This window comes from Balaenoptera acutorostrata, chromosome 9 (genome assembly GCF_949987535.1).
Source record: "Balaenoptera acutorostrata chromosome 9, mBalAcu1.1, whole genome shotgun sequence".
NCBI classification, from domain to species: domain Eukaryota; kingdom Metazoa; phylum Chordata; class Mammalia; order Artiodactyla; family Balaenopteridae; genus Balaenoptera; species Balaenoptera acutorostrata.
This window is the reverse complement of record NC_080072.1, coordinates 80,814,097-80,837,146: the sequence shown is the minus strand read 5'-3', so window position 1 is coordinate 80,837,146 and position 23,050 is coordinate 80,814,097. Positions and strand designations below refer to the sequence as shown.

Genomic DNA, 23,050 nt, shown 5'->3' with positions numbered 1-23,050 from the left:
CATATGAGCATTCAAAAAATATAGTTTTCTTCTTCCAGCAAAGAGTAATTGTTTTGCTGAAACAAAAACTAAAAATATTATACCCATGAAACCACTTGAAAATTTATCTTGAAGAAATAGCCAGGGAAGTACTCAAAGATTTATGCAAAGTTCTCTTCTGTATAATTAATAAAAGCAAAAATCTAAAAGCAGATAACAACATCTAACGAGAGGGACTAATTAAATCTTGTTACATATAACGTACTATATTGCAGCTATTGAAAATATTTTAGAATAATATTTAATAGCATAGAAAATATTCATAATACAGCTTTTTAAAGTAGATTGTAAAACAACTGAGGCTAATTGTTTAAACGTGTGTGTACCAAAAACATATGGGAAGGATAGACATCAAAATGTTTTAAGTGTGTAGATGGCAAAATTACAGAACTGTTAAATAATAGGAAAACCTAGAAAGACAATCATGAACTTATTATCTTTGAAATGGGGGAGGGAGGGCATTAGAAATAAGTTATTAAAAAAAAAGCCTCAAATCATTTTCTCTATGGCTGTTTAAATTTCAAATCTGATTTCTCTCTTCCTGAATCATCCCATGATAAATACCCATGTAAATAGTAAAGGAAATGACATCCTGTTGTTAATTTTCCTGAAATGGAACCAGAATGCTCTCTCATCAATAATGTTATCAAAAAATAATAATAATAATAATAATGTTATCATATCAATAACACAGTAAAAAAAGGATCTTAGACTCTGGCTAGAATGGACCTTAAATATTATCTACTGGAGATGGGAGAATTCTTTTTCCTAAGCAAGCAGAAAGAAGATGAAAACAGGGGGGTAAAAAATGTGGAAGATTTGTACACTTGGGAATGACAATGGTACTACCTGACAGTTGAAGGCTATTACAGACCAACTAAAAATGCTAAGAGAGAATATTTATTTAGTAGACTATATAGTCTCTCAAATATCACCTTATCAGCACTTCTTTACCAGTCATATATGTTTTTTAGCAGTTGCACTAGCACTGCTCAGGTCTAGACAATACAGGCAAAACCTTGTTCAAGCCTGGCTATGTAAACACCTCATTCTAAAAGATCACATCCTTACCAAGCTCAGTTAAGAGTTTATTCCTTTTCCATCCTCCATGTGAGCCACTGAACAAATTAAACCATAAAATGTTTCCTAGATATTCAGTGCTTCTCATGCTTACAGATATAAAGCAATACACATGATAATTAATACAGCCATACTGAAGGAAAGAAACTTGAAACCTGTACGACAACCAAAATTTAGGGAAATGTTTCTGTTTCTCACTGCCTGTTATAATGTTAAGAAACCAGGAAAAATGGCCAGTGATTCATTATTACTGGCTCTTAAATATGAATGAAATTGTGTGCCACCTGCCTGCTCCTTGTCTCCAGTACTTCTTAAAGTCTGTTACCTTTGTGAGGGGTAAAAGAGAAGAGAGAAGCAAGTTCTGGATTCTGACTGTTGAAGGTTTTCTAAATATCTAACAGTTAGGCTTCTCTGAAAACTCACCAATTATGTAAATCATATTAATCCATTTATAACTAGATTGCAGTCCACTTGAGGGTTCAGAAAGACCCTATTCTGATGACTAAATGACCATATTCTGATAACAAGCACATGAATCTTCCCAAATAGCGGAGCCAATCCGTCGTTAAGTCTGTTCTTAAGGCTTCCTTCTCCTTTAAATAAATTAGGGTTTTGAATATAATGCAGAGAATGTATAGTTTTACTGCTCTCAAAAAAGTGATTATTTTGCTGAAATACTACTAAGTGTACAAATGCTAAAACTTCTCCTCCTGAAAAGGCTTCTGTTGAACCTCAGTAAGTTAGTTTAGAGCCCTATAAAGCTATCCTATGTTACTTCAGCTAATGTTCCACTTACTCAAAAAAGATCTACATTTTTTTAAGGAATAAATATGCCATTATCTAAATTGTCCCAACTATAAAAGCATGCAACCATTTAGATGCTAAAGGGAATGTGAAATAAAATTAACTTCAGAGTTTTTGTCTTCACTTATTCTATAAGATTAAATCATGAATACTGTTTTATCCTAAAAAGTCAATTTGTAGAAGTATACCCAAAAATATCCAGTCTTCCTTTTTATCATAAAAATAAAAATCTTTATAAAAACATTTCATATGACAAAGAACTATTTTTGCTTAGACCAAATAAATAGTTTGCTAGGCCTACTCTTCCCCCAGATATTTGCACGGGACCTTCCCCCATCTCCTGGTCTTTGCTCAAATGTCTTACCCTTAGTGAGGCCTTCTGTGGCCATGTCATCTAAAATCCACCCTATTTAAACTTCTACTCCCTCTTCTTTGCTTTATTTTTGTTTGATAATCCTTTATCATTATCTGACACATAATTTACTTATTTTGTTTATCTATTTCCTCAAGCTAACAAGCTCCAGGGAAAAAGGGACTTTTATCCATTTTATTAACTACCGTATCTTCAATGATTAATAAAGTGCTTGATAAATATTTGTCAATGAATTAATGAAAAGAAAGCTTCTTTCTTTTTGCCCTAAGAACATCAAACTTTCTCCGAAAGTCCTTGTTGCCTTACTGACTTTATCAATACCCACCTTCTTTTCCAAAAATGTAATTGCAGGTAAGGATTATAGACCCACTAGAAATAGTAATAAGGAGATTATTGGTGACACTGGCAAGAGCAGCTTCAGTGGCATGATGGGGGTACAGTGCATAGGAGGTAAGAAAACAGACAAATTTAGTTGTGTACAAAACCACAAATGGATGGATATGAATTTTTGTTTTTTTCAGGAGGAAGAAACTCAAGTGTTTAAATGTGAATGAAAACAGAGTAGCTGAAGATGTGCTAAAGGATCAATGAAGAGTTACAGTCATCCATTAGAGAGTGAGAAGGAACAGAATGTAGACACTGCTTCCACTGTAAGGTGAGGAAGAAAGGATAGGGTAGAAGCAAATAATTTCACTGTTTGGTCAAAGTTGATCACATTCTGGTGTGAGGGCTTCTACTCTCTTATCGAGAGATACAGCATTAAGAGGATTAAGGAGGCTGGCATTATTGGTATGTCCACTATGCAAAACTGAGGGACTTGCACAAGGTCACATACACAGTACACAACAAGACTACATCTGGTACCCAGGAATTCTGAAAACAATTTCTGTACTAGACATACACATGAAAAGGACAATATTCAAAAATGTAAATTCTTTGTAATATACATTGAATAACAAATATATTGCATAAATACTAAAGAGGGAGTATAATAAAAAGGCATGGTATTGAAGATTCAATAAAAGAATTTACAAAATATTACAAAACAGAGTTTCTATTACTACTAGAATATAAGCTTCTTGAAGAAGGTGTACCTGGGAGAGTGCCTGGTACATAGTAGGGCTCAATAAATAGTAACCGAAATGAATATTAAAGCAGTGTGCTTTATTTAAGAATGCAGGTGATTAAGAGTTCACATAAATGCTAACCTGAGAACAGGCTGAAAAGAATTTTCACTTAAACTACAGATTCTAAAAGGTCAAATTATAAATACCAGAATCAAAATATACAAACCAAGGAGATAAAATTAAGCAAAACTCATAAAACAGTATTTTCAGAGTTAAAAATATGAGTGGTTATATATAACATAGAAAATAATTTAAAATTTAGTTTATCTTGTTCCTAAGAATAGTCTAGCTGCTGGACTTACTACAGGAAAATAGTAAGTGTGAAATTCTCCAGCCCCTTCAAGATACGTAAATAAATTATTCTTTCCTATTACTTTGGAAAAGAAAAGGTAATTGGATTTATGACCAAGATAAACCCTATGATCTTACTCTGGAGCAGCTAAGACTGGGAAACAATGAACCTTTCAAAGTTTAGACTGATGAAACATAAGCAGCTGTACTTTGACCAAGGTCCATGTCCAGCAGCAGTCTCTCCTGTGTATACAGAGTCACCTCTCCTGTTGGCTTTTGTCTTTTACTTTATACTGCAGAATTTGGCCTTACATATTGGATGACTTAGCAGAATCCATGTAGAACCAAAAAAGGGGCAGAAATCCAAAGTGAATCATTAGTAAACTGACTTTTTGCATAATCCCACAAAAGTTAATTGAGGCTACAGTATATAGAAATATTTGAAGCGCTTTATATCCTCCTGTGAGATGTGAACCTTATGAAACTCAAACGTGGGCAGGGAATATAAGGAATTCTGATCTTATAAAGAATAACAATATTACTGTCACATCTTCAAATTATGGGGAAAACCATAAGATCATGAAATGCTACCTGAAGAAGCTACAATGGGGAGACCCAAAGATCTCATCTCCCCAGGACCAGTGTTCAACAGGAAGATGATACCATGCCATTGTTTCATGAGTCTCTCACAAAGGTTGAACAAAATAATCACTTACTACAATTTATTTTTATTTTTTAAATATTTATTTATTTATTTTTGGCCGCGCTGGGTCTTCATTGCTGCGCGTGGGCTTTCTCTAGTTGCGGTGAACGGGGGCTACTCTTCGTTGCAGTGAGCAGGCTTCTCATTGCGGTGGCTTCTCTTGTTACGGAGCACAGGCTATAGGCGTGCCGGCTTCAGTAGTCGTGGCACGCGGGCTCAGTAGTTGTGGCTCGCGGGCTCTAGAGAGCAGGCTCAGTAGTTGTGGCGCACGGGCTTAGTTTGCTCTGTGGCATGTGGGATCTTCCCCGACCAGGGCACGAACCTGTGTCCCCTTCATTGGCAGGCGGACTCTTAACCACTGCGCCACCAGGGAAGTCCCTTCCTACAATTTATTAAGATTAAGTGATATGCCCAAGGGCAGCCGAATAGTATGCAGCAGAAATGGGATTTAAACTCAGGAATGAGAATTGATACAAAAATCTGCACTCTTTCTACTATATCAGACTTCCTTTTATGCTGTGAGAGTATTTTGGATGTTGTTTAGATTTCTTAAGACTAACCTCTACATCACTACTTACCCGCCTCTAATCCCTACAACAATTAAGTACAAGGAGACAAAAATCTCCTCTGCAACAACACTCAGTAGACCAAACACCCAGTCACACATAGCCAGGATTAAAATAAATGTTTTTTACCTTCTGGCTCAGTGTTCTTTTCACTTTACCTTACTGGTCTCTAAAGAGGAAAAGATTTTCTAAAATGATAATCTGCCATTAGCAGAATAAAATTTTTTCAGGGAATGTAATTCAAAAAGAGAATCAGAATCCTTTTAAATGCTTCCTTGTTTAATTCACCAACTATTAAGACTATTCCAAGACTAGCAAATGAGCTCTACCATCAGAACAGAAAGTTGTCTTTATTATAAAAATGCACAATCATTAGAGATGTTAATGATCGGTTACCTGATGGCACTGGTAAAGAGACAAATTGGCTATGGGGGTATTATGCCTACCATTTCTACTCATTTAAATTGGTGGACTGCAGCTCTAAAGTTACACTGGTTTTTCTCCTTCCTACTTCGTTTCTTACTTTAGAAACAAGATTCTTGGCACCGGTATAAATTAATATACAGATATGATAATGTGCAAGTTGCTTCCCTATCTAGGCATTGTCTTCTTGTTATAATGTAGTGTCTAATCTCCTAAGAAAGTAATTCCTCAGAATCTACTAAAAGTAACTCTCCCTACTATTTACTTCAACAGATATTGTCACAATGGCACATAAACGTTTTAACAAAGCAGTGAACCCACTTTGGAAGTGGGTCATGGAGAGATGGCTTAGACAATGTATTACTTAAAAAAAAAAAAATCCTTTATGCAAATCAAGTGTTATCAACACTATAATCAACAGCTATAGAAGCTTAATATGAATATCTGATTCTTTTGAAATATCTGCTACATTTCTTGAGACTACTGTTCTTCCTCAGGTAATCTTTTCCCCAACTGGCCCATAAAACACCTAATTTCTACCTAACCTTTTCAAGACCCAGATCCCTCCTTTCAGAAGTCTGTGGAATAGTAAGAAAGCAGACATGGATTCAAATCCCAGTCTCAAATTTGCCAACGATAAACTGGGTTGTACAGGCAGGTCATTTAAACAAACAGTTTTATCTTCGTTAAAATAAGACTGATTTATTTACTTACTTGCCAGGGTTTTGAGAATTCAATTCAATAGCATACATAAAAGCAACTAGTACTGTGGCTCCCAGGACACAAGGCTCTCAAATATTTCTCCGGACTTCATTCCTGTGCTAGTCCAATAGTATTTAAAATAGGGAAAACTTCATGGCAGACAGGTTAAGTCAAGAAAATGTTTAAGAATGAGACGACTTCAGTTAAGTGAGAATGACAGGTCCGGGGCTTTAAGAGCTCTGAAAAAGAGTCTGGTTTCCCCTGATAGATGATGAAGAGATGCAGTAGACACTACAGGTTTCAGGGTAGGAAACAATGTTTCTGGACCATTAGTTCAACTTGCACAAGGCCATCAGTTTAGAATAAGAAGGAACCATGCAAGTACGACCATACTGGCTCCTAGGAAAAGAGCAGCAAAATAATTTGGGAGTAAAAGAATAATCTCATTCATATAACCAAATGTCTTAAAATATTCATTGTGAAAAATCACTCCATACAAATTTTTTTTTTTTTACTTAAGCCATAAAATGGTCAACTCTACCCATCTAAACCAAGGCAAAGAAAAAGCTACACTTCTTATGAACCAGGCAACAAAGCACATCCCAACAAATGCTAAGGTGCTCTTCACATTCTTTGTTGTATGTTTCATCTATCAAACACTATATCCATAACCCTTACTTAAGGGACACAGAGCAACATAATGGGAAATGAGTTTTATAGTGATAGAAAACTACTGATGACTTTATCCTCAAAATTTAGGATAACCTTATGCTACTCATTCGTGAAAGTATTAGAGAATTAAGGTAATGTAGTTTTAGTAAAATAATTTTAGTGATTAACATTGATACTGACAAAGTTTACACACCTCAAGGAATGGATAACTAACAATTCCCTTACATCCCTGCTCCTTAAGAGTGTGGACCTTGAGGACTTCCCTGGCAGTCTGGTGGTTAAGACTCCGTGCTTCCACTGCAGGGGGCACGGGTTCCATCTCTGGTCAGGGAACTAAGATCCCGCATGCTGCATGGTGCGGCCAAGGAAAAAAAAAAAAAGAGTGTGGGCCTTGAGCCAGCAGAATTGACAAAACCTGTGAGGAAGCCTGTTAAAAATGCAGACCCTCAGGCTCCACCCAACACACTGATTAAGAATCTGTAGCTGAACAAGATCCATAGGAGATCTGTATGCACATTAAAAGTTTGAGAAACACTGCCTTAGACACTACTTGATCACCTATGCTGTGTTTTAAGTATGACTAATGCCTGGAGGGTAAATATTTTGTGTATATGAAGAACTACATGGTGTAGATATTAAAGCAAAACAAATAACCTGTGGTAAAAATTCAAAGTTTAATTTGCATCATTACTGCAGATGGGTACACTGAAATCTACTAGCCACTGATTGTACCACTGTAAGTGTACCTATTTACATCACAAGGAAACAGCATTCTCACTGTGTTACATCATGGGCTACACTGGTGATAGTTCTCTCTACTCTTTCATGCCTACTCTGAATTTAAAACAAAACAAAAAGCACTGCAGCTTTTCAAAAACTGATTTGGTATTGTACTGATAATTTTTATTTAGAGCAACAGTTCTCAATTTAGAAATTGGGGGAAGGGCATTTTTCGTTATCACAGTCTTACAAACATACAATGGGGAGAGGGTACTGGATGCTAGGTTTCCTGCAATGCAGTAGATGGTCTTTCACAACTTTCAACATCATGCCACACATTCTAAAAAGCCAAATTTTACACAGAACTCCATTTTATACATAGACAAAGTATGTTTTGCACAATTTTAGTTATATACCAAATTTTTCTGGAAGGCAATCAATTACACTTAGTTTTGTTTGGAAATCTTTTAACAGTATATCCTTTTTGGATAACCACATTATCACAGCAATGCCCTCTTGGTATTTTAGTTATCAACTCAACACACTTGATCTTTATTCAAAACTGTCATGTTCATGGCAATTTTAGGTACAGATGCAGGCACTTGACTACTTTATTATAGCTTCAAATATAGAATACCCAAGCACTTATAAATTAATATACATGTTATTTTTATCATAAATTACTTTATTTCTCCTCCATATTGCATAATTCTGATATAATGTTGACTTTTAAAAATTATGTATGTAGTTAAATTGTTACATAGGAATTTCATTTTAGGATAATACTTTCCCAAATAGTTATGACTAAAAGAGGCTGATGGGACTGACAGGGGTAAGAGCCACTGCATTAAGAGACCATAAACTATCAATATAAATAGAGAGCATTTTTATATAAGTCTAAGATGTCTTTCCCATCAGATCATGAATTTCTGGAGGGTAAACGATCTCACCCTCCCTTTCTACATTTCATACAGGAACACAGTGCTTTGCATAAATCCTCAATAACCCTTCTGATGAATTGAAAGCTTATTCTATTGGGTTATTCTTTAACCACCAAGGAATACTGTGACCTAAATCCTAAATGGAGTCAATATGTATGGTTTATTCCCTTTTCATAATCCACTTCTGAAAATGTTTTTCTTCTAAACTGTAAAACCTACTTTTCACAAAATCCCAACAGTGTAGTCCTAAATTGTTTGTACTTCACAGGTACCTAACAAATTGGTTCTTTCCAACTCTGCCAAGATTCTGTGACATCAGATGGCATAAATTGGTCATAAGAATTTAACAACATAATTTACAAACTAAACCAAAAGAAACTTTAAAAAATTACATCTGACAAATGTTTAATCCCTAACACACCTTTCATACCTTGTGTTGCAACAGGGGAAAACCAAAATAAAAAAAATTTTTTTTTTGGCAATAGTGACTTGCTTAGATAGATCCTTTGACAAAATGCATCTTTGTGGACTTATCTTTTGTTGCTTGGGCCTGTAATTGTGGGAACTGTGGGAATTGTGAGAAGTTCCGAATTCTTCCCAATAAAGGTAAACAAAGATGAAATGATAGAAGTGTGCCCTGCTTTTATGCTTACAGACAACTGGGCAACCAAATCACCACCATTCCTCAAGAAGGTGAGAAAATTTGTACTGAAGTATATGTAAGACCACAAAACCTAAGTATCTAATGAGAAGCCAAGTGACCAAACTAAAGAATTCTTTTTATCAAGCAAAGCTGACTTTTAGGAAACAACAAAAAATAAGAATAAAACTGGATAACCAGGAATAACACAAAATAGATGTGAAAAATGTTTTCATTTAAAAACTTCTGTTACTGCTGTCATGCCCTCTAAATACTATGATGGCAGGACTGGTTCTAAAATTTAGAAGCATGGGCAGTCAGCCCAGATTTATTGCTCACTTATCAAGCCCATGTTTGTTGTGCAAGTGTTATTTATAGAGTCACATGCTAGAGGCTGTTCCCAAGCTAGCCAAACCTACACGCTTAATTGACCCTAGGAACAATGATACATTATTCAAGCTAATCCTTCCATGAGCTACAGTTCCTAAGCCACAACCATATGCTTTTTATATTTGTATATGTCTACCATGAACTATTTTTAGAACCCTCAAAAGTTAAGAGATATGCACATACTATAATTTCTTGATAAGGATGAGAAAACTTACACACTTTGCTTCTATGACAACAGTTTCTATAATTACTGGAAATCAATATCTTATATTGAACTTTAAATAACTGGACTATCACTAAAGGCTTAAAGATCGGTTAAAATTATGAACAAGTGTAGGCAGAAACACATAAAAGCAAACGGGACAATTGATTATACTCTACTCTACAAACTGTATAACCACACTGCAATCTGACCCTATAGCCTTAGGTTGAATAAAATTAGTATTTGCTCACAAGTATGAAATCAATTTAAACACAAACTTAACCATGTTGCCATATAAGAGTGACATGCTTATATACATCTCCCCTTGGAAATGATTATTCCCTAAGGAAGGGGTAGGATGGAGCAGTTATGAGAATAAGGCCACAGCTATAGTGGAGGCTTCTTAAAACACACACAGTTCTTTCAATCCTGATCGCACATGGCTTTTATCTGTAGTTATGTTCAGCAACATTCTTTCGATAATGACTGAGAACATTCTCCCCAAAAGTTCAAAAAAATTGTTCGTTCTTATTTCATGTTATAGAAAATGACAGATGTCAGCACAGTATGAATTGAGGCTTATAATTTTGTTAATAGAACAAAGACCAGAATTCAAGTCTCTTGATTCTCAATTATAAGGTCTACCTAGATTCTTTCATAAGAGTCATCTTAAAAAAAGAAAGGAAAAAAGAAATGGCTGAATGGCAGAACTATGACCAAAAACTAAAAAAAAAAAAAAAAAAAAACTCTAAGAAATATTAAGACACAGAACATCTATAAACATTTTTCAAAATACAGTCCTGAAACTACCTGGAAGACTTATTAGCTCCTCAGTATTTTTAAGCACAATAAGATTGGAGAATAATTTATCTAACATCTTTACATATTCTTTCATAATCTGAGATCCTTACATATAATAAGACATTTATTTACCATAAGAGCTAGATGAGGAATACAATCTCTTCTAAAGATGGTTGATAATTTTCTCACATTCCACTGTTATCCTTAAAGTGATATTCCTCAGCAAATACTGTTTCAAATGAAACTATATGTCAGATGTCAAAAAGAAGCAACTTTCTTATACATGTTAAAGACCTTGGCAGTATCATCCTTTCATTTTATAATTGTCAGTCTAGGGGTTAAAAAAACAAAACAAAACCCTGTGAAGGTAAGGCAACAAATCTGTTGAGTACCAACTCTGACCTCATCTACCACGACATGACTTAGGCCTGAGGCCCTCAACCAGGGACCAAGGAAGACAGGTTTAGGCAGTCAAACAAAGCTATAATCAGCCTTCTGCATCTCATCAGATGCAGTTGGCCTCCAAATAAGGATCTGTTCAGTCTGTTGGCTCATGTGTCTACCATGAGGAAATCACATTAAGTTACAAAGCTGGAACCATATTCATTGCATATTTATGGCTACATTCAAGTTTTCAACTGTTATCAACAGAACAGGGCTTCAGCCACCCAAAACATTAACACAGGATGAATCTAACAGCCTAGGAAACATTTCCCAAGTGGTAAATCACCAGGAAAGCAGTTAACAATATCCACAATAAACACTTTTAAGCAAAGTAGGCAAATGGCACGACTTTTAACATAAACCCCAGGACCTCCTACCACCACCATTTTGATGGAAATGATACAATGAAAGAATCTTATATATATATTTTATTCTTATACATGTATTTTCTTTTAATCACAAATTGCTTTAAACAATAGTTGGATAACACTGTAGAATGTCTTCAATCATCTAAAAAGAGTCTTACTGAAATTAGCAAAATAACTTGGGGAAGGACCCCAAAATCTAAAACAGTTAAATTTATAAACTCTACACCCCATTTTCAGAATGAATAGATATAATGCACGTTGAACAATGAGAGATGGTTTCTATGCAAATAAACAGTAAGCATAGAGTCTTAGTCTTAACTGCATTTCATTAAATGTTATATAAAACCTTTTAATTTCATGTCTTGTTATTTAATTGCAAATTGTCATTTTAGGGCATGCTGGTTGCTCAGATAACTGAAATTTTAGTAATGCCTTCAGGGGTTTCACAAGGGGTTTCTCAGAACAGAAAGCAGAACACTGGTGGAAAAGTGCTACATTTATTATTTAACTTGAGACTTAAGGTACCCAATCTCAGTCAAGTCATTCAACTTTTCTGGACCTCACCTTCAGTAGCTGTGATATATGACAGGCCTCCATTTAATAAGAACCGATACTTCACTTTTTGAACACCTACTGTTCAAAAACCAAGCATTTTATCCATATGGCCATTTTCAAAGTAAATAAATATCTGATGGCAACACTTGGAAAAATTATCTTGAATGGAGTGATAGAACCACTTAGCTAAATTAAGGTTATTGGTAAAACTAATAATAAATAAATGAATAAGTTTTACATGAAGGACTTTTGCAGGTACTAATAAGGTGGTTTGCCAGGCCTGTGTATTTTAAATGTGGCAAAAGGGAAGTAGGACTCTTTCATTCACGGCCAAGTAGACACCCAACTTTTCTTCCATCCAGTAAGTTCTCTTTATATGGTCATGCCATGCTGCTAATTTTTTTTTTTTTTTAATTAAAGAAAATAAATGCTAGACAGTCATCCAACCCAGGTTCACCTTATTAGGTAGAGCTGACTTACATAGAATACTCAGTAGTCTATCTACACTAAATTTATAAATACAGATTAAATGTCTCCTTTCTGTCTCCTCTGGGCTTACTAAAAGAAGAAAAAAAAAAAAAAAACTACTTTATAAATTGCCTAGTTCACCAGAATCAGAACATTTTTGCTCAGGCTGAAAACTAGGATTCAACTTGGTTTTTCTAAGTTGCAACTGAAATGTGATCCTGTCAGTGAAAATAGTTTTCTTCTTTGAACCTTCCAAGTTAAATGACTATGAAATTGAATTATACTATGAAATATATTAACACCTTTTTGAAGCAGATTTTTATGGATATTTGTAGAAAATGTTACAGTCATGGTCATTAAAAGGAAATTAACAAAAAGGTTATACTGTAAACACTAACTAACATGGTCACTTAGGGACTGTCTCAATCTTTGAACCATGCCGGTAGGTTGAATCCTCATTTTCGTGAGACACTGCCCAAAGAGTAGTTTCTTAGGTATCTAGTTTTTAGGTATTTTTTGTTTGTTTGTTTTGTTTTTTTCTTTGAGAGTTCCTGTGTACTCCCTCTACTCCGATTAAGATGAGAAATGCCCACCAGCTTACTGAGAAAAAATCCAAGGTCTAGGAATCTAAAAAGTTAATGAAGAGACTACTTACTAGATCCGGAGTTTTACTGAAATTCTCCTTCAATAACTAAAATGATTAATAACTGAAAAAGGGTCCCCAGAGCAGGAACTTAATTTGGTTATCTGTGGAACTCATTTTGTTAAACTTCTAATTCACATATAATGGACATATAGAAAATAACTGATTCTTTAACACAATATCAGAACATACTATTGGATTTTACGGTAAGACTGAAATACGTGAAGTATAAAATAAAGGTTTCTTCGTTTCTTAAAAACAAAAACAAAAAAAATCCCACCTCTATACAAGAGTTTTCTTAAAACATTTTGTCCACTACAACTTTGGGAAGGAGCAGCAGTTGGGTGGTAGAATGGGCTATAATGTCTGCCTATTATGAATCACTTATATCTGTGAAATTGTGGAAAGTTTCTGTCACTATTGCTTAAGACTGACAAAACGGAGCTGTTGGACAAAGACAAACTATTAAAATGGCTTAAGGGATGGAACAGACTAGGCCTATTTGCTATTTGGAATGCTTCAGTCTATAAAGATGAAGTCCAAGTGGAGATATGATTAAAATCACAAATGGAAAGGAAAATTCCAAAGTTCTCAAAAATATGAAAAACACTTCACACCTAAAGGAAAATTTCAGCCATCAATCACTATTTCATGCCTCCATGCCTTTGTTCATATAGTACCTTGGCCTTCAATTCCTTTTTCTCCCCCACTCCTCTCCTGTCAAAAGCCTTTGAGCTGGCTCAAACGCCAGCTCCTAGGAAGGTTTCCCTGGGCTCTCCCCACCTCCACTCGACCCCTTAACAGGTCTAACTGCCCCCTCCTGCCTTCATGGAAATTTCTTTAGAATTACTACTATACTGATCACAGGGGGTCATTATGCGTACATGTTCTTCAATCTCCAGTGTAATATACATTCATAAATGTTTTAAGGAACAAAAGAGGACATACATGGAATCTTGTAGATTTATGAAGCTCTATGAAGTGTGAGGCATTATTGTTTTTGAAAAAGTACGAAACCACCGTAACAAATATTATATTAAGGCAGAGAAAACATCTAAGGGTCTAAGAGTTTAGTTTTATTAGCATTAGGCCAAACTCTCATTCTATTATATGAACATTTCAGATGCATAAATTGAAGTGGAAACACACCTGTATCAAGAGTTTTTATGTGACCAACCAAGTGGCATCAGCTAGAAGACCCAGTACTTGTCTAGAAGAGTTCCTCAAGATCTCAGAATTACTTAATCCAACAGACTCACATTCCAGATGAGTAAAATGGCAAACAAAAGGAAGAAAAGAAGAGAAGAGAAAAGGAGAGAAAAAGGAAAAGAAAAAAACGCTGCTAGCTCAAGCAATCTTCAAAACCATGTAAAAGCCTTGCAGAAACCATCAACATTAGGCAGCATAAAAGATCCCACATCTGCACAGCAAAAGACACTAGCAACAAAATGAAAAGACACCTATGGAATGGGAAAAAATATTTGCAAACCATATATATCTGATAAGGGGTTACTGTCCAAAATATAAAACTCAATAGCAAGAAACACCTACATAATCTAAATAAAAATGGGCGAAGGACCTTAATAGACATTTGTCCAAAGAAGATATACAAAGGTACATGAAAAGATGCTCAGCATCGCTAAACATTAGGGAAATGCAAATCAAAACCATGATGAGATATCACCTCATGCCTGTGAGAATGGCAAGCATTAAAAAGACAAGAGAATGCTGGAGAGGATATGGAGAAAAGAGAACCCTTGTGCACTGTTGGTGGGATTGTAAATTGATACAGACACTATGGAGGAGAGTATGGAGGTTCCTCAAAAAATTAAAATTAGAACTACCATACGATCCGGCAATTCCACTCCTGGGTATTTATCCAAAGAAAGCAAAAACGCTAACTCAGAAAGATATATGTACTCCTATATTTATAGCAGCATTATTTATAATAACCAAAATATGGAAACAACCTAAGTGTCCACTGATGGGTGAACAAATAAAGAAGGTGTGGTGTGTGTGTGTGAATATCATTCAGCCAAAAAAAAAAAAGGAAACCCTGCCATTTGCAACAACATGGATGAACCTTAAGAGCATAATGCTAAGTGAAATAAGTCAGACAGAGAAAAACAAATATTGTTATGATCTCACTTATATGTGGAATCTTAAGGGGAAAAAAAGTCACAGAAAATTACATCAGACTTGTGGTTATCAGAGGTGGAGGGGTGGTGGGGGAATTGGATGAAGTTGGTCAAAAGGTACGAACTTGCAGTTATAAGATAAGTACTAGGGATGTAATGTACAACATGGTGACTACAGTTAACACTACTGTATGACACATATGAATGTTAAGAGAGTAAATCCTGAGAGTTCTCATCATAAGGAAAAAAAGTTTTTCTTTTCTTTTTGTATCTATATAAGATGATGGACGTTAAGTAAACTTATTATGGTAATTATTTCACAATATATACAAGTCAAATCATTATGCTGACACCTTAAACTTACACAGTGCTGCATGTCAATTATATCTCAATAAAACTGGGGAGGAAAATCCCAAATCTTTTGTTCTTTCAATAACCTGTTTCGGTCTGCTCTGTCTCATAAAACCTTCTTAATTACTTCAGCCCTTAATGATATTTTCTTTTCCAAAATTGTTACAGTAGTTATAGCGTGTTACTTATCATCCAATCATTTAAACATTCAACTTCTTAACACTAAGCATGGTAGTAGGTGCAGGGTAAACATAGATGAATAGAAATGTTTCACAGTTCTGAGGGATTCTATGTCTACTATAGGATGTTTGTTTGGTATGTTTTAACTCACCAACTAGATTATGTTTAAAATGTTTACAATTGTTTGCTTATTATTCATAAACAAAACATTTATCTTCCTTTCTTGTACACTACATCAAGGCAGAGAATAACAAACTCAAGTTACTGATTGGGAGGAAAGGAACCCAGAATATGCATTTTATACACACACACACACACACACACACACACACACACACACACACACACACACACACACACACCAAGATTGGCTGTTAAAATTTCCTTTTAATTACCCAAAGACAGCACAACTTACTTCTACTAATTGAAGCAAACCCTGACTTATATTCAGATCATTCAGTTATGTTCTAGGCATAACTAGAATCTTTTGAATCACTAAATGGGTGATTAAGTCAATACAAATAATAGAACTGCTGAAATCAAAGGGCAAACTTACATAGAACAGGACAATGTTAGAACTAAAAGGAAACTTGAGGACCATCTGACCAATTTGTTTAATTTTATAGATGAGGAAATGGACAGATAAGAGAGTCATTTAACTCAATGCATGCAGTGGCACTATTACACAGATTTTCTATCTCACAGAGTAGTATAGTTTCCTTTGGCAACACCCAGACTGATCTCTTAAATCAAGGAGCTTTGCCTAGAGAGGCCAGAGTGAAAGGTGCATGGGCACTGCCTTACCTGTCCAACAACTGCTAACATCAAGGTCACTGGCAGAAGCATCTACAACTGCTTTGGTGCCTATGACTCAGAGGATGAAAAACAACTCAGGACAAAGCCATTTGATCAGCATCTTATGAGTTCTTCATTAGCCAGGTGCTTACTGAAGACTGAATGTGACCAGATTGAGTATAATACACTTCACTTATCCAGGTCAGTGATAAAGAAGAAAGCATACCCTAAAAGCTACTTCACAGGTAAGTGCAAGGCCCTCTTTATTTGGACTCTCAGTTTTTGGTATTAATTTACTATTAACTACTATTTATAATCCCCTACCTTAAATTACAGGGAAAATGTCTGGAAGTTACACTAAGGCCTCTTCTGTTTACTCCTGGACACACAGCTGTCTGGCCTCCAGGTAAGTGGGCTGTGATACACTGCTTACAGGTTGAGCACTATTCTTGATCTTCTTGTAAGTCCAATTTTCCCTCACTCTGTAAATGACAAAATTGAGACTCCTGATTCAACCACCTGCCTGAAATCATGACCCTAAGTGGGTGGTAAAGGCAGAACTAGAATTCAAGTCTCCTGTCAAGCAACTTTTCTCTCCACAACCCCAACCCTCTCTCATACCACAAAAAAAAACAAAACAAAAACAAAACCTAAACCCAACCCAAACAATATTGCCTGGACTACAGTTCATTTGAAACACCTACTGAACACTACTAAGTCAAGGTACTGCTGACATCAAAATGAGCAGGACATGGTCCCTGACCTGGAAAAGTTTCCTTTCAGTGGGGAAGATCCATTAAGATAAAATTTTAATAAAAAATGATAGAAAGGGAGGCTCATGGTGTTTGTGGAAAGGTTCCTGGTCCAACCTAGGGATACAGAGGACACACATAGGAGATAACCTCTGACCTGAGTGCTGAAAAATCTATAAAATTAGCTTGTTGATGAGGCTGGAAAAGCATTCCACAAAGAGGGGGGAAACACAGGCTAAATCACATAAGTGTGGTTTTTGTCCACTTAAATAAAAGAGCTGGAGTAGATTTTAGTTAAACCACTCTGGCTGAAAAAGATTTAACATGACTCTAGCAATCAAATATGTCTCCAGACATTACTAAATGCCCCCTGGGAGAGAGGGGACAAAACCTACCCTGGTTGAGAAGTACTGCTCTAGACTTAAGAATAAAGATCATGTTCTATTCAACTTTGTAGTACCTCTAGTTCCTAAGAGTCCCTTATATGTTCAATAATGTTGATTCAGCTAAGCTTTTTTGTACCTGTTATATTAAAATGTTATCATTTAACAAATACTAGGCTAATGGATATAGATATATACATATATATGCATATATATACATATATACACATATATACATATGCACATATATACATATATACACATATATACATAAACATGGAAGAATTTTAAAAATAAAAATAGATCTAGGAATACATGAACCACCAGGATAAGGATGGCTACATACCTCTAGAATATACACAGAACATCTGTAATATTAATAAGAACAGATATGGTTCAATTTCCACTGCAGGAGAGATTATTAGAAAACACTAATGATCTTAATACTTATAAGTCCCCATTAACTCTATATGGCAGAAACATTTACTGATCACCAAAAAAAATCCCCAAATGCTCCCCCACACTTCTATGCCCCTTACAATGAGGAGCAACCTAGTAACTTGTTCTTGCCAGTAGGCTATGCTAAGTTCTGTGTTTCAGGCCAAAGAATAGAGCAACATGTATGAATTTTCCATGTTTCTCTGCCCTTTGTGTGATAACAATGAAGGCAATGTGTCTTCATGGCAGTCACAAGAGAGATACATATTGGGATGCCTGAATCACCACTAAGAAGGAAGCACCCTGGAAAGCACCAAATCAAAAAATATCTTCTGAGTGAGAAATAAAGCCCTTAGACACTGAGATTTTTGGGGTCATTTGTTACCCAGCATAACCTAGCCTGTCCCAATACAAAATACAAAAAAGTGCTGTTAGTATCTACAACATGTCCATTCAGATGTTTGAGACATGAGAGCATGTACTTCCTGAAGAATCTTTATGGGCTCTAAACTCACCTATGACACACACACAAAATAAGTGTTCAAAAATTTTCACTATGAACACTATTTTTAATTTAAAAGATAAGGAAGGACATGAATAGACATTTCTCCAAAGAAAATATACAAATGGTCAATAACCACATGAAAAGATGTTCAACATCATCATTATGATAGCCATTAGGAAAATACAAACCCAAACCACAATGAAATACTACCTTACACCCATTATGATGCCTACTATCAAGAAAACAGAAAACAAGTATTGGCAGGGATGTGGAACAATTAGGAACCCTTGTGCATTGCTGATGTGAATGTAAAACTGGTGCAACCATTGGGAAAACATTTGGCAGCTCCTCAAAAAAAACTTAAACAAAATTACCATATGATCCAGCAGTTCCACTTCTGGATATACACCCAAAAGAACTGAAAGCAGGGACTCAAGCAGACATGTGTATATCAATGTTCATAAGCAGCATTATTCACAACAGCCAAAAGGTAGGAACAACCCAAGTGTCCATCAACACATGAATGGATAAACAAAATGTGATGTACGCATACAGTGGAATATTATTCAGCCATAACATACAAAAAAAGAAAAGGACAAAAACTGTATTATTCTACTTATAAGAAGGACCTAGAATAGGAAAATTCATAGAGACAGAATGCAGAGTAAAGGTTCCCCCACTCCCACCTCCCATGGGGAGAATGTTATGTTACTGTTATGTTAATGTAATGTTATGTTACTGTTTAACATAATAGGTACAGAGTTTCCATTTGGGATGATGAACAAATTCTGGAAATGGATATTGATGACGGCTGCATAACATTGTGAATGCACTTAAACACCACTGAACTGTGTACTTAAAAATGGTAAATTTTATGGTATGTATGTTACATACTACAATTATAAAAAAAATTTTAAAGGTAAAAAATTAATCATGCAGACTATTTGCCGTTTCTTTCTCCTTCACAACCTAAGGCCTGGTGAAATTCTTCTAAATGTAGTAATGAACCACAGTTCCAATCCTGTCTACCAAGAACTGCCTCAAAGGAAGTTCAGTGAACTTGCAAACAGGGAAAAATTCACGAAAATCAAGATCTCTATGCAATCTCTACTGACTTCATAAATCCACTTGATACCATTGGCATTGGTAGTAGCCTTTGACAGCTACAAACAAGTACGACAAGCAAGTAAGGCATCAGAAATTCTTGAGGAACTAAAGTAGAGCTATGAACAATGAGCTCTAGCCACAAAACTAGAAAAGTAGACACAAAACCAGAAAGACCAGCCTTGTGGACAATCAACAATGAGATACACTCCCTTCAGGTAAAGGTTTCAGGCTCGTTTCATACCCAAGAGGCATAATTTTAATTGACTCTGAAAACAGTGGATTTGGGCACAAGACAAAGTAGAATATTAAGCTGTGTAGGGTGAAAAATTGGGTACATAATTGTGACACTCCCACACAATCATCAAAATCAAGTAATAAGCATCTCTTAATGGAATCCTAAAGCCATTGAAAGTGATAAACATAACTCTATGTAGATTGAAAAATGGTCTGATAATTTCATCAAAATAAAGAAAACAAAATTTCACACTATAATTACAACTACTGTTTAGACATGTTTTCATAAGTAAGCGTGGACAAAAAATACGCATGTGTAAGAATTTTTCAAGGATTAAAGCATACATCAGACCAGTATACAGGTATTTTCAATTACTGCAGGCCATGCACAACTACAGACACTGTGGGAACTACAAAATAAATACCGCAAGATAGAACCTCTGCTCTCTTGAGGATGCCATCTAAAGGGAGAAAGAGTTATCTAAAGGAAGAAAGAGAGTTGGATGAAACTATTAAATAACCAAATACATTGTTTAACTTAGGCTTAACTAAAGCTATCTGTCATTAGATTTTATATCTCAACAATTTGCCACACAGATAATTGAGCACTAAGCCATCAGTGTTAAAGTTCCCAAAATACTGGTTGGCAATACTTCAGTTGGCCAAAGATCAAAACATCCTGAGACTTCTTGTATGACAAACAAAAGACACTAAAATGACACTCCTAATTTCTCTGCAAGGAAGTGAGCACACTGCTTACAATCTCTTTCTTAGCAAATAATAGCAGGAGTTAAAAAACTGAAATGTAAAGAACGCTAGTTTGTGTTCTCCTCCAGTCTCATTGTATCAAGATTCATGAGTTCTCCCTGGCACTGATCAGCTGGCCCCGTGGCCATCTTCTTACATCATTTCTGACAGCGTTTCCTATTTATTTAGCCTTGAGAAGTTGTATGCAGTGATAGCCTCATGTCCCTCCACAGGATTGTCTTGGTGCTGCAATATCACCCAGTAAAATACATTCTTTCATTTGTTCAATTAGACAATGAAGGTTCCTGAGCACCAATTATGGGCAAAGCCGTCATGTGGGAGTGACATAGGGTACAGAATAAGGGAGATTCAGTCCCCAACCAGAGTCCTAATACTCAACAGAGTAAGGGCTAGGAAGGAAATAAATTTAATGTTTTATATAACTGCAAACAAAAGCAATCATTTTAACTTTCCCGAACAAATTCTTCCCACTTTTCCATGATCACAAAAGCAATATTAAATATTTACATGCCCCCGCCCCCCTTTTTAACCTCCTATACTCAGCAATAACAAGTTTGGCCAATCATTTCACATCCATCTTAATTAAAAGACTTGACTCCCTGCCTCACAGGCCACCTTCCATACAAGCTGCTAGGCCAGCTTCCCTTAAACACAATTCATATTTGTTCTCTCCCCTTCCTTTACAACAATAAACCTGGCTTCCCCTTTCATTATCCCTTGGCTTAACCCTTAATCTGACAACCCACCGCGGCAATATCTCATCAGCTTCTTTTCTCTCTTGAAGATATAATGTCAATTTCTTATCCAGCACACACACAGGTCATGCTCATCTTATTCCATCTCTCTGTACAAACCACGCCTCTTCTTTCTATCATCCTATAGCACCTTCAAATTCTGACTCCAAAACAGCTCCATTACCTGTGCAATAAAAAATGTAATTTGTTTTTTGTTTTTAAAAGTGGATTTATACAATGATCAGGAACAGGCAGAAGATGAGTAAAGACATTTAGTAAGATAGTATTTTAAAAGGCATATCAAATACTAAATACTCTAAAATGGTTCTAGTGTTGCACAGCTATCCCAAAATTGACACCAACAATGAGTAGGTACCATTAACTCTTTTTTTTTTTCTTTTTTTTTTTTTTTGGTACCATTAACTCTTATGGGATCCTTAAGCTTGGCACATTAATGCCATCCCAAAATCACCAGTGTGTGGTACACAGGGAGCACACGGGACTTACTGAACTGAATAAACCACTGCTAAACCATGTCTTAGTTGCAGGTCTTGTTTTTTCAGTTCTTTTCTATTATACAAGATCTTTCAGAGAGAAATTAAATCCAAACCTATTTTCCTTTTGCAGAAACACAGGCTGTCATAAATGTACACTTATGTCAGCTTTGAAACCAATGGTCTTCTTAGGCTCACAGAAAGCCCTGAAACCAGGTATTTACAGATAAGTCAGACATTGCTTGCAGTTTAGAGATCAAAGCTGCACTCTCTTATGAGTCAACTAAGAAATACTAAGTTTCCCAAGTTTAAGCATGCTCTATTATTTTCAGATGTTATGAAATGGGCTAGAGTTTAAAACACACTAAAGACATTCAAAATTCTTTTTTTCCCAATACAGACTGAACGGTATTTTAATTACTCTAAATAATCAAGGGTAGCCAAAGTTAGTACAGACTTATAAAATTCACAAGAATGCTTTAAAAGCTTTTAAAAGACTTTTCTAAAGCTTTATTTTGCTGAAATTCCACAATATTCTCACGTAATTTCTAAAACATAAATAGTAAATGTTTTCCTTCTCCTTTTCATGACTATCATTCTAAGTTTTTTTTAAAATAATCAGTTTTTAAAGTCCATGGTATGGCTGGCAGAGATACTATGTGGCTAATATTAAATATAAATACAGGTTATAAAATTTTTGGTAATAGCTGTTGAGTGAGTTTTAGGATAATTCTTTGGTGGAATAAAAGGATGGTGGAGAAAAAAAAGAGCTTCCTAAAAACCTGAAAAATAAAAATAAAACACCACCACAGACGTTCTGCCTGTTTAGAAGTCATTCTCAGAGGCAGAGATCCAATGCTAAAATTGAGTTCTGCCTGTATTTCTTATTCAATCAGTTGGTCAAGTTATTTAATCTCTTTGAACCTTAGTTTCTTCATTTGTAAAATAGGAATGATGCCCACCTTCTTTAAGTGTAGCAGGTGTTCAATGTTAGTTCATTTCCTTTCAGGTCTGGATTTATTTCAGCAATTTAATAATTTCAAAAGGTGGAAGAGACCTAGAGAGATCATTAACACCAGTACTCTAGTATGTACACTCCTTAACAGTAAGAAATCACTTAATCTTGTTTATCTCTCTACAGTGCCAAAACAGGGACTAGAATTTACATCTAGAGATGACTAGACGGAGTGTCCTACTATATTACATTATAAATCCTCAC

General features: G+C 35.5%; 1 protein-coding gene across 12 annotated transcripts in view; it reads right to left on the bottom strand.

Annotated features, from left to right (window-relative positions):
- YAP1 (Yes1 associated transcriptional regulator) overlaps positions 1-23,050 on the bottom strand; it is a 108,765-nt gene that overhangs the window by 59,636 nt on the left and 26,079 nt on the right. The window lies entirely within an intron of this gene.